Source organism: Equus quagga, chromosome 1 (assembly GCF_021613505.1).
Source record: "Equus quagga isolate Etosha38 chromosome 1, UCLA_HA_Equagga_1.0, whole genome shotgun sequence".
Classification (NCBI taxonomy): Eukaryota; Metazoa; Chordata; class Mammalia; order Perissodactyla; family Equidae; genus Equus; species Equus quagga.
Window position 1 is genome coordinate 48,616,793 of NC_060267.1, and position 12,519 is coordinate 48,629,311.

Consider the following 12,519-nt stretch of genomic DNA (forward strand, 5'->3'; position numbering starts at 1 on the left):
TATGACTGAGATATTTCTTAAGGTCCTACCTTCCTTCCCTCCCACCTAACAGGAACTGATATCTCCAAGTTTATGGTCAAGGAAGAACCACTAACCCACAACCCTCAGTCACACTCTTGAAGATGGGAAGAATGAGCAGAAATTAACTGTATTCTTTCACTTCCTTAAACTCACTCTAAGACTCTTGTTTCCCCACATCTGTATAGTTTGGGGTCAGTCCTATTGGTTTTGCAGTTCTTTTCAGTAACAAGAAGAGTCCCATTTCAGAAATTTTTATGTATATTATAATATCAAAACTCTAAACTCTTCCCTTTTTAATTTAAAATCTCTTTCCTCCTCCAGTCTGTACTATTTCAGACCCCGGAGCCTACAGAGGATGAGATGTGCTGTTTGCTTTCTCTTTTTCCCTAGCTTCATCAGTTCCTCTATTTATCAGCTGCCGTTTCTGACCCCATGTGGGAGAGAAAACCGGAGGACAAGAAGAGATGTGTGCTTTTGGTGGCTTCCTTACTGAGTGATTTTGTCAGCTTTTCAGAAATCCCCTGATCTGACTGCTGCTTACTTCCTGTCAGATGCTTCTCTTGAGGTGGTTCCTCCTCGGCTTTTGGAGTTCTATAAATTCTATTAGAGTTTCATTGCATAGAGTCCTCTTAGACACTTTTTTAAAAAATTGTGGTAAAGTACACATAACATAAAATTTCCCATCTTAACCATTTTTAAGTGTACAGTTCAGTAGTGTTAAGTACATTCACACTGTTGTGCAGCCAACCTCCAGAATTCTTTTCATGTTGCAAAATTGAAACTCTATACCCATGAAACAACAACTCATCACTTCCCTCTTCTCCTAACTCCTGCCAAACACCATACTTTTTGTCTCTATGAATACACTACTATAGGTACCTCATATAAGTAGAATCATACAATGTTTATTTTTTTGTTACTGGCTTATTTCACTTAGCATAATGTACTCAAGGTTCATCCATGTTGTAAGATGTCTCAGAATTTTCTTCCTTTTAAAGGCCAACTAATATTCCATTATGGGTATATACCATATTATGTTTATCGATTCATCCATTGATGGATACTTGGGTTGCTTTCATGTTTTGTTTGCTGTGAATAATGCTGTTTATGAACATAGGTTTACATATATCTCTTCAAGATTCTCCTTTCAATCTTTGAAGGTATATCTCCAGAAGTAGAATTGCTGGATCATATAATAAGTCAATGTTTAATTTTTTGAGGAACCACTATACTGTTTTCCATAGCAGCTGCACCATTTTACATTCCCACTAAAAGCGAATATTTTGGAAATATAGAAATGGCTATCCTGATAGTCTTATCTCTTTGTGTTTTTAACTTGCATTTCCCTAATGATTGTTGAATATATTTTCATGTGCTTGTTGGTCACTTGTATGTCTTCTTTGCAAAAATGTCAACTTAAGCCCTTTGCCCAATTTTTTTCAATTGAGTTGTTTGGTTTTTCTGCTCTTGAGATGTAAGAATTCTTTACATATTTTGAATTTTAATCCTTTATCAGACATATGATTTGCAAATATTTTCTCCCATTCTGTACATTTCCTTTTCACTTTGTTGATTATATCCTTTGATGCACAAAAATTTTTAATTTTGATTTAGTCCAACTTAACTATTTTTACTTTTGTTACCTGTGCTTTTGGCATCCTATCCAAGAAATTTTTGCCAAATCCAATGTCATGAAGCTTTCCCTGTAAGTGCTTTATAGTTTTACCCCTTATAGATCAATAGGCCTTTGATCTATTTTAAATTAATTTTTGTATACAGTGTAAGGTAAGGGTTCAACTTCATTATTTGGCATGTAGATATCTAGTTTCCCCAGCACCATTAGCTGAAAAGACTGTCTTTTCTATGGTAAATGCTCTGGGCACTCTTGCTGAAAATCACTTGAACACATAGTGAAGATTGATTTCTGGGCTCTCTATCCTATTCTATTGGCCTATATGTCTGTCTTGATGCCAGCACCACACTGGTTCATTACTGTAGCTTTGTAATAAGTTTTGAAATTGAGAAGTGTGAGACTTCCCACTTGGTTCTTTTTTCAAAATTGTTTTGAATATTTGAGATCTCTTGTTTCCATATGAATTTTAAGATGGATTTTTATATTTCTGAAAAAAACACTGTTGTCAGTTTGATAGGGATTGCATTAAATGTGTACTGGATACATTTTATAATCACCCCCAGCCATTTTCCCAAGCTGGGATGCACATTTGATCCCACTGTGTGATTGGTGGAAATAGATTAGCTCCCTTGCAGTCTTTTTTCTCTTTGCTCTGCCAGCTTCAGTTTACTCCATAAATTCTCTTTGCCCTCCCCCAGATAGGGTCAGATATTGGCCCCTACTACTTTCAAACACCAGGGGACACATTTGCGTCCATTGAGTGGTCCCTTTGGAGCTATTCCCACTTGTTTGGAGATGAGTGGGAAATAGTTTCTCTCTTTCATTGTGGGTCATTGAGGGGCTGCACAGCATAATGACAGCTCTTCCAAATACATTTTTTGTTTGTACTTTGTCACTTAAATATTTTTGTACTCACAAGGAGAATCATGGTTTAAGGTAAGTCAAATTGATTTTATACTCTCTTAGTAGCTCTTGCATAGGTGATAGAGCACCTGCTTTAAGATACAAGGGTATTTAGTACTTCTGAATTTTTCTTGACCTTTAATATCTCAATTGCAACCGAGAAGGATGGATTTTTCTCTTTATCAGATTTTCTTATACTGTGTGTGAGGACTACTGGTACTATCTCTTTCTTTGTGTCTTGCAATCAGTAAATAACCACCCCCCCCCCCACACACACACACACATTTTATTAAAGCTTTTGGCAATAACACTGTATCAGACACTGTTGATTACATATCCTAATCCATTGTTTTCTTCAACATTTTAGGTAGAGTCCTATTTGCAGGGTGGGAGTGCATGTGGTACATACTCTTTTTTATGAATTAGAGGTTGATTTTATGTATAATAATTTGATTGGATTTTATAGTGGATATCAACTTAAATTCAATGATACGCAGAAACTCTACACTTTTACTTCTTCCCCTCCACCCCACTTTGTGTACTTGTGTTCAGAGTTTGCTTCTTTTGTTTTATGTATCCACTGTGTATGGATAGGATATACATACACACATATATATATATACACACACAGCATCTCATTATGGGGGCTCCACCCTTGTTACCTCATCTAAACCTAATTACCTCTCAAAGGCTTCACTTCCTAATATCATCATATTAGGGGTTACAATTTCAAGACATGAATTTTGGGGTACACGAACATTTAGTCCATATCACAGGTCCAGAATAAGGTATATATGTATATCATTTATGCTTATATGTGCATATATTTTTACTTTTATACATACATTTGCAAGAGAGTGTGTATATGTGTGAGGTGTGATTATGCATTGTTTTATTACAGTTATGATATGCACAAATTTCATTTACTATGGTTTAATAACACCATCCTCCAACTACATTTCAAATTTCAATTTTACAGTAAACAAGCATATTTACAATATATTTACAGTACATTTACTGTGAGTAATTATATAAAGTACAAAATTCATTGCTAGTTTTTCAGCCTACAAATCACTGCATATGTAACAGATATGAGTCATGATCAATGACCAATCATGTCACTTTTTTCTAAGTTTGTTAGTGATTGATTAATGTGCATCTGTCATCAGTTAACACAAAGATAGTTAAGGATAAAGTTGTGTTATCACTTTATCTCTTAGTGATCAATTCACGTGACATTCTATAAAAATAGATAATCAAAAGAGGGAATTGGTGAAAATAGTTACAGTGCAGCAGAGAAAGAAAAAGTGACAATGCAAAAAGTGAAAATCAAATAGAAGGTAAATGGAGTTATAAAAGAAATAGCTGATCTTGGGGATACCAACAATGCCACTTTTGGAGAGACCCTAGAGATGCCGCTAGAAGAATTTAGTGAAGGCAAACATGAGCAAAAATAAGAAAAATGGTTGGGATGCAAAGAATGGAGATGTCCTGGGAAGTTACATCCACAAAAAATATTTACAGCAAAGGAATTCTCAGAGATACTTCATGCCATTCCAAATGCAACAGATCCAATGTTGAAAGCCCATTCAAACTTAGAAGTAAAAAGTTTGAGACAGCACGGAAAAGATACTCTCTCCATATGGCAAGTTATCAACAAGAAGAAGGAAACCTGTTCAAAGTATTCTTGGTAAGTGTTGAGGGTTTTTTTTGTTTTCTACAAAATAAAATCAATTCTTAATGCTTCTAATGTTTAAATTAATGCTAATGTTTTAAATTAGAATTTAAATTGAAATTGTAATGTTTATTTAAAACTAAAAAATCTTAATTTTACTGATTTATTATTCCCTACACGGTTTTGAGGGAGAGTAAGAGAGCTTCCAATGCTTTAACAAAAATTTTTAAAGGTCAAGGAACAATCATAATTTCCCCCTTTGGTTATTAAAATAACATGGCTTCAGCTTACACTGTCATTTTTATCATCCTGCTCTCCTGTGCAAAGTGAGGACTGCCTGTATATGAAACATCTTCATTCAAGTACTATAGAAACATGTAAAAACAATGGCTTTGTTTCCCCTAAATTTCTCCAAGCAGTCCACAGGTAAACATAGAATTCAGAAGTTAAAAAGAACAGGAAAAACTTGTTTTAAAAGAAATGTGAGGGGAATGGGCAGAACCACTTTGTGATGCTGGTGAGTTTGCACAGTTTATAAGCCGACAACTCATATGTTGTAGAATTGTCTAAGATTTTAGATGTTAGGGAGACTATACAAAGGCTCCAAAAATGGAGAGTATGGGCCTCTTCATGTTCTGCTTTGAGTAGTTAGCAGGTAGGCGGGAAGAGCTAATCAGAGATTAAATTCTCAGAGTTGTCACTTTGCTACAGCCTATCCCAGGCTGCAGAGCCATCACCACTGGACAAGGGTGCCGGCCGGTGCTTGCCTGGTAACAGTTACTGCCCAGCTTCGTAAGAAGATAGAGAAAAAGATAAAGGACATGCACCGCCCCTGGGGGCATCTAGCCAAAGTCTAGTCTACCAGACTGAGCAAAGGATGCTAGATTGCTGTGCTGTTTCCAGTTCAGTCTTGCTGCTGCACTGCCCTCTGAAAAAACTGGTGTCTGGGTTTTCTGCAGGGTGCCCTTCACCACATATAATTAGCAATTCACAACTCATCCCCAGGATTATCCCAGCAGCTGTGACCACAAAAGAGCCTTTAACATGAGGGTTGGAGATGGAGGAAGAAAGGACTGAGAATAGGGATGGAATGGAGGCTGTCAAGAAGGCTAAGAAGCCAGATAAAGGGGACTAGGGAAATTGTCCTCGGATATAGGAACTGAGCCTCCTGTCATTATCCCAGCATCTTTTCTTGATCCCAGCTTACACCCTCAGCGGTTTTTAAAGTATAATCCATACTCCGGCCCTTAAGTAAAAGCGGTCTTCATTAATAAAACAAAGACTTCAAAGAAACAGTGGATCTACCCATCTCCACCTGATATTTTCCCACTTGGAAATGAGAATATTTCTTTTAAAAAGTCCCAGGAGGAAACTTGGTTTTCTGTTCTGGAAGCAGGGCAGAAAACTATAACATAGTTCTTAGAAATGACACTGGAAAGCGGAGCCAAAGCACTTTTGAAGATGCTACTGCTGCTGAAAAGTTGGATCTTTAGTACCATTCTCACTTCATTAATACATTAATTGCTGGGTAGTGAATAGTAAAACATATAGAAGACAGAGAAAAAGGTAAAGATTACTTAGGTTTTTGTTTGCTTATTTGTTTTTCTTTAGAAGATAAACAATGACGTGTTTTTCTTATGTATAGTAACAAAGAAAATGCTGGCCATATCAAGTGTGATATGTGGAGGCATTGCTTTTCTTTTTTGGGCAATGTTAGGATTTCCTAGAAAATGTCAGTGAAAAATTTCTGCTAAAAAATATTAATTATATTATTATTGATTCAGTCTGCTACTAGTGACTGGCCTTTCCTTCCCTAACATTGAATAATTAGAATCAGAAAGTATTCTCCCAGCCACAGCATCTGATTGCTTTTCAGACTGAGTCGCCTGTTTTGCCTTCTAAAATGATCATCCTGTTGTAAATATTTATTGAACTTTGGGCAAGTCTTAGGTGATGGTGATACCTAGTATTTAAATTTAAAAAAATGGGATTTCTGGCATTAAGGGAATTCATCTTTAATGAAGAAACAAGCATGTAAGCAAACAGTAGTGATGCAACAAAATAATTGCTAAATAGAAGTATGTTCAATTGGAAGCTGAAGAGAAGGAGATTATAAGATTGCCTCTGGTCGTCAAGTAAGGCTTCATGACGGGAGAAGTATTTGTGCTAAATCTTAGATCAAGCAGGCATTTATGAGAGAGCACATGATCAAGTGAAACCTCCCCACCACAAATACAACTTGGTGGTATTTTTCTTACCTTAAAAAAACTCATTAGACTTCACTCCTCCTTTAGCTACCAATTTGTTTCTTGTCTTCTCTGTATAGACACCTTCTTGAAAATTATTCCTAGCTAGTTTTTTTCTAATTTCTGTCTTCCCATTTTATGTTCAATCTACTCTGATCAGGCTCCTATTTCCTTTTATTCTACCAGATTTGCCTTTCAGTTTCATTAGTAGCGTCCATATTGCTAAATCCAGTGTTCCATTCTCAGTCTTCATGTTATTCGACCTATTTGCATCATTCAATACTCTCTCTTTCTGGAAATAGTTTTCTCATTTCACTTCCAAGACACCAATCTCTCATGGTTTGCTCCCTCCCTAACTTGTAACTCCTTCCAGGCTTCCTTTGCTTGTTCCTTCTTTTCTTCCTGAACTCTTAACTTTGGTGTGCCCCAGGGATCAATCCCTGAACATGCCCCCTCTATATCTACGCTTGTACCCTTGGCAGTCTGAACCAGACTTACAACTTTAAATGTCACATAGATTCTGATGACGTCCAAATACATATCTCCAATATAGGTATCTTCCCAGAATTCCAAATTTTTAAATTCACTTTATTGACTGTCAAATAAACATATCAAACTTAACATTGTCCAAGCTGAAATCTTAGTATATCTTTCTCCCATAACATCTTCTATCTATGGTTTTCTTTATCTCGGAAAATATCATCTTTATCTTTGCAATTTTCAAGCCAAAAACCTTATAGTCACGTTTTGACTCTTTTTTCCCCCCATCATACCCCAAATACAATCAGTAAGTTCTGCCTGGTATTTCAAAACATAACCAGAATCTGAATACTTTTCACCACCTCTACTGTTACCACCCTGTTCCTAGCCAACATTTTCTCTCTTCTAAATATTCTTCCCTCTTCCACCATTGACCATCTAGAGCAACATTGTCCAGTGAATATATAATGTGAGACACAAATGTCATTTAGAAGCCACACTAAAAAATTAAAAAGTAATAAATGAAAATAATTTTAATTGTATTTTTAATTAACTCAATTTAGTAAATATATTGTTTCACTATGTAACAATATAAAAATTATCAATGGGATTTTTACATACATTTTTTTACACTTTTTTATTGTGGTAATATCGGTCTATAACATTGTATAAATTTCAGGTGTACATCATTATATTTCAATTCCTGTGTAGAGTACATCATGTATACCACGCAACGACTAAGACTAATTACCTTCCATCACTGTACACGTGTGCCCTGTTACCTCTTACACCCTTCTCCCTCCACCCTTCTCCTCTAGTATCCACCAATCTAATCTCTGTATCTATGTGTTTGTTCATTGCTTTTATCTTTTATTTATGAGTGAGACTATCTGGTATTTGACTTTCTCTGTCTGAATTATTTTGCTTAGCATAATACCCTCAAGGTCCATCCATGTTGCTGTAACTTACAAGATTTCATCTTTTGATGGCTGAGCAGTACCCCATTGTGTATATATACCACATCTTCTTTATCCATTCGTCCACTGATGTACACTTAAGTTATTTTCAAGTCTTGGCTATTGTGAATAATGCCACAGTGAACATAGGGTGCATATATATTTATGCATTCATGTTTTTGTGTTCTTTGGCTAAATACCCAGAAGTGAAATAGCTGGATCATTTGGAAGTTCGATTTTTAATTTTTTGAGGAATCTCCATACTGTTTTCCATAATGGCTGCACCAGTTTACATTCCCATACTAAGTTTTTTATATTCAGTGTGCATTTATTACTTACAGGACATCTGGATTTGAAGTAGCCACATTTCAAGTGCTCAATAGCCACTGTCTACCAAACTAGACAGTACAGTTCTAAAGTATGTATATATATTTTTAAATTCATGAACATGATTTTTTTTGCTAGGAAATATTAGCACTGACCTAACATCTGTTGCAAATCTTCCTCTCTCTTTTATTTTCCTCCCCAAAGCCCCAGTACATAGTTATATATTCTAGTTGTAAGTCTTTCTTGTTCTTCTATGAGATTCACCACCACAGCATGACTAATGACACGTAAGTAGTGTCATTACTTGCCCAAGAACTGAACCTGGGCCATCAAAGTGAGCATACCAAACTTTAACCACTAGGCCATCAGGGCTGGCTCTAGAGTATATTTTCAACAAATTCCTTAAAACAAATCAGATCTGTTCAAAATGCTGCAGTGGTTTTTCATTCACAGGAGTAACACCAAAATCCTACCAATGGTCTGCAAGGCTCTATTGGATCCAGTCACTCAGTTACTTTTGTAATCTCATCTCCTACTACTTGCCCCTTCACTCAGTCTTCTCCAGTCATACAGGCATCCTCACAGTTTTGTGAGCAAGCCAGATATATTCACCTTGGTCCTTTGTACTATGTGTTCTCTTTGCCTGGGACGATCTCCCCCGACCCCCGTGTACATATACCTCACTAGCTCACTTCCTTCAAGCCTTTAGTAAATGTCACCTTCACATTGAACTCTTTCCTGACTACTATACTAAAATTCCAACTCCTTCCACCAACAATCCTAATCCCCTTCCCTCTGATATAGTTTGTGACAAACTGCATAATTTACTAGGCACACAAATTCCATAAAGGCAAGGATTTGTGTATGTTATGTACACTGTTGTATTCCTAGAGCTACAAAAGTGTCTGGTATGTGATAGAAGCTCAACTGGTTGTTGTTGAATGAATGAATAAAAGAATGAATGAATTAGTGAATGAATGAGAAAACTTGGCTTTATGGTGACACAAGTTCTGAACCAAATACTTGAGTTTTTTACTAGTTGCTTGTTTGAACTGGACATTTTAAAATCACTTTGAACTTAATACGTTTGTATAATTTTAGCGACCTGATATTTCCACTTGGCTTTTATACCAGGGCTCATATGTATTGTACCAAACTGCTGGTTTCTTGTTCCATTTGAGGATCCTCCCATCCATAGACTTGACTATGAACCAGCCATTTATTTCAGCTGTAGGTAAAAGGTATCCTTTTGGCAAACCTTATTTTTCTCAAGGTTATACCTCAACTAGTAACTTCATCTATCTAGTTGCAGTAAGTTAGAAAGTAAAGGTGGGTAGTAAAAAGCTAGTAAAATTCCAACATCTTTTTTCTTCCACTGTTTCGTGTTTAAGGACAAAGGAAAAATTTCAACTTCTAGGGAAAGGCTGCCCTTGAAAGACAATCTAGTCTCAGTTGAGTCAACAATAAGGAGCCAGTCTCTGAAATTATGAATATAGAGAATTGGTTTACTTTCAGTGAGACATGACCCAGATGCCGTAATAAATTACAGGAAAGGAAATTGATGTATAGAGTAAATGCTAGGAAAATTTAAAAAATGAGAGGAAAAACGGCAGGAGAAGATTAATTAAGTTTCTGGAAGTTTGTTATTTGTTCATTATTGGTATCTTAAATTATGCATAGATCTGCATTCTTCAGTGCTGATTTCTTTCATATTCTGTCTTGAGCTTTAACTTTTCTGAGTTGAAGTTTAAAGTCAAGTCATTTGAATTGAATATGGAGGTAAAATACATTTTCTCCATCTGAAATATATGAGAATCTTTACCCTGAAGGTCAAATTCTTCCTTTTGCTCACACTTTTATTTTTTCTTCTCCACCACCATGTTAATTTTAGTTAAAAATCCTAGTATCTTTAAAGACAAGGCATGCATAGAGGATGCAACAAAAGTCTACAAGGCTGGAACCAAGTCAATAATAATTGCTTCTTTCAGTCTGAACATCAAAAAACTTGGATAGATGGCCAGGCAAACTGCATGATCTATCATGGATCTACGGCCATTTTCAACTTCAAGAATGAAGTGGTTAGATTTCTCTTTGCAATATACATTTCATTTAATTTATTGAGTAGCTACTATATGATAGGTGTACTTCAATGGTGTGATACATCAGTCAACAAGACAGTCAACGATGTTTGCCTTTATGGAGCTTATTTCCCAAAGGAAGAGAAAGAGAATGAAAAATAATCATAATGAATATATAAATCAAAGAGGATATCAGAAGTTAGTAAATTTTATGCAAAAATATATATACAAATTAGAGAATGTTATAAGTGTTCCGAATGGGTAGGCTGAACGTAAGATAGTCTTATCTTACTGAGTTGATGACACTTGAGCAAAAATGTATGGTAGATGAGGGAGTTAGTTAAGGGATTATCTGGGAGTTAGGCTTCTCAAGAAGAGAAAACACTAGAAAATGAAACTTAAGGTAGGTATATACCTGGAACATTCAAGGAACAGAAAAGTGGCAGCCAGTCAATGTGCCTAGAAAGAGGGAGTGAGTGAGGGATGTGGATCATTAGGGTTTTGTAGGCTATTGTAAAGGCTTTAGTTTTTCCTCCAAGTAAAATAAGGAGATATCACAGAATTATGAGCAAAAGTGTGACATGATCTGGCTTAGGTTTTTAAAAGAATTTTCTTTGCTGTGATGGGCCAGTGAGTGGTAAATATAAGAGCAGAGAGTCATGTTACAAGGCTGCTGCAATATCCCTAGCAAAAGAATAACAGGCTCTAAAAGGACCATAGCATTGGAGATAGTGAAAATGAGAAAACCGGGAGAGATCCAGTACAGCACTCTGTATCTTGTAAAAGAAATCTTCGCTGCACTATCTGAGGTCCTCTTCATACTGGATTGGAGTGAAAAATTACAATGCAAGCAAAGTCTGAATGTGGGCAAATGGAAATGCATAGGACAACTGGGAAGCCTTAATAACGTTTATTTATTATTAAATGTGTTAAGCAGGGTAAGTATTCTGAGACTATAATCAGCTACCTTCACAGTTTCCTCCACATCATCTCCCAAAAACGACCTCAACAAACAGATGCCAAAGAGAACCTTCAGACAAATATATGGTCTTTAGTGAGGGTTTGGCATCGAATATCAATATTTACTTCTATATGGTGAGTTGGACTGCACTGCATATAAGCAGCAAGTGTCCCTTTTGTCCTAGACTAAATGAAAGGCTAATTTGATCCTTGTTTCTTTCTACTCAAGACTTTGCCTTTTGTTTCTTTGTTGTTGCTGTGGACTCTCATTGACAGGGAAGACTTAGAACATTACTGAAACCTACACTTACCACACCCACTGGTGGCCTAAAATGGAAGAGAATAAGTGAGAAAGAGAAAATGTTTAACCCAGTTGACCTTTACTTAAATTTCTAGAACTTCTGTATGTTCCTGAGCTTGAAGAACTGATTGTACCCTTAGACTACATTTTTGTTCTTGAAACATTTTACATTGTCCCAAACTTCAGGGAGGAGAAATGAATAAGAAGGATATTGACTTCCCCATAGAGGGGGTAACTAGCTACAACTTATTGAGCACTTACTATAGATAGGTACTGTACTGGTTCTGTGGCATTCTGTGCTGGATATTATACGAAGTATATGACATGATAAAGGAGTTTCTAAATTTAGAGAAACTTCTCCTGTCATGATTTCATTCATATCCAGTTGGGTGTGAAAATACACACACAATGATTTGAAGGCAATAATACAGCCAATAATTATGTTTTCAACTTTGAAAAATGTAAGAAAAAGTGGCCATAAATTAAACTTTCTGACAATGAAAACTAATACTTATAGCATTTTCTTAAGAAAAAATATTGGCAGCTTAACACTATACTATATATTATACATAGTCCCACCAAAAAAAAAAAAGATGAGATGAAGTAAGATAGCTATAAGTTGGTTAAAGTTGGTGTATTAGTTGCCAGAGCTACTGGACAACACCACAGACTAGATAACCTAAACAACAATTCTTGAGACTAGAAGTCCAAGATCAAGGTGTTAGCAGCGTTGATTTCTTCTGAGGTCTCTCTCCTTGGCTTGTAGATGGCCACTTTCTTCCTGTATATTCACACAGTCTTCCCTCTGTGCACATGCCTATCTGTATCCAAGTTTCTCCTTCTTATGAGAACACCAGTTGTAGCAGATTAAGGCCCACCCTAAAGACCTCATTTTAACTTAATCATCTCTTTAAACATCTCAACTCCTAATACGGTTAC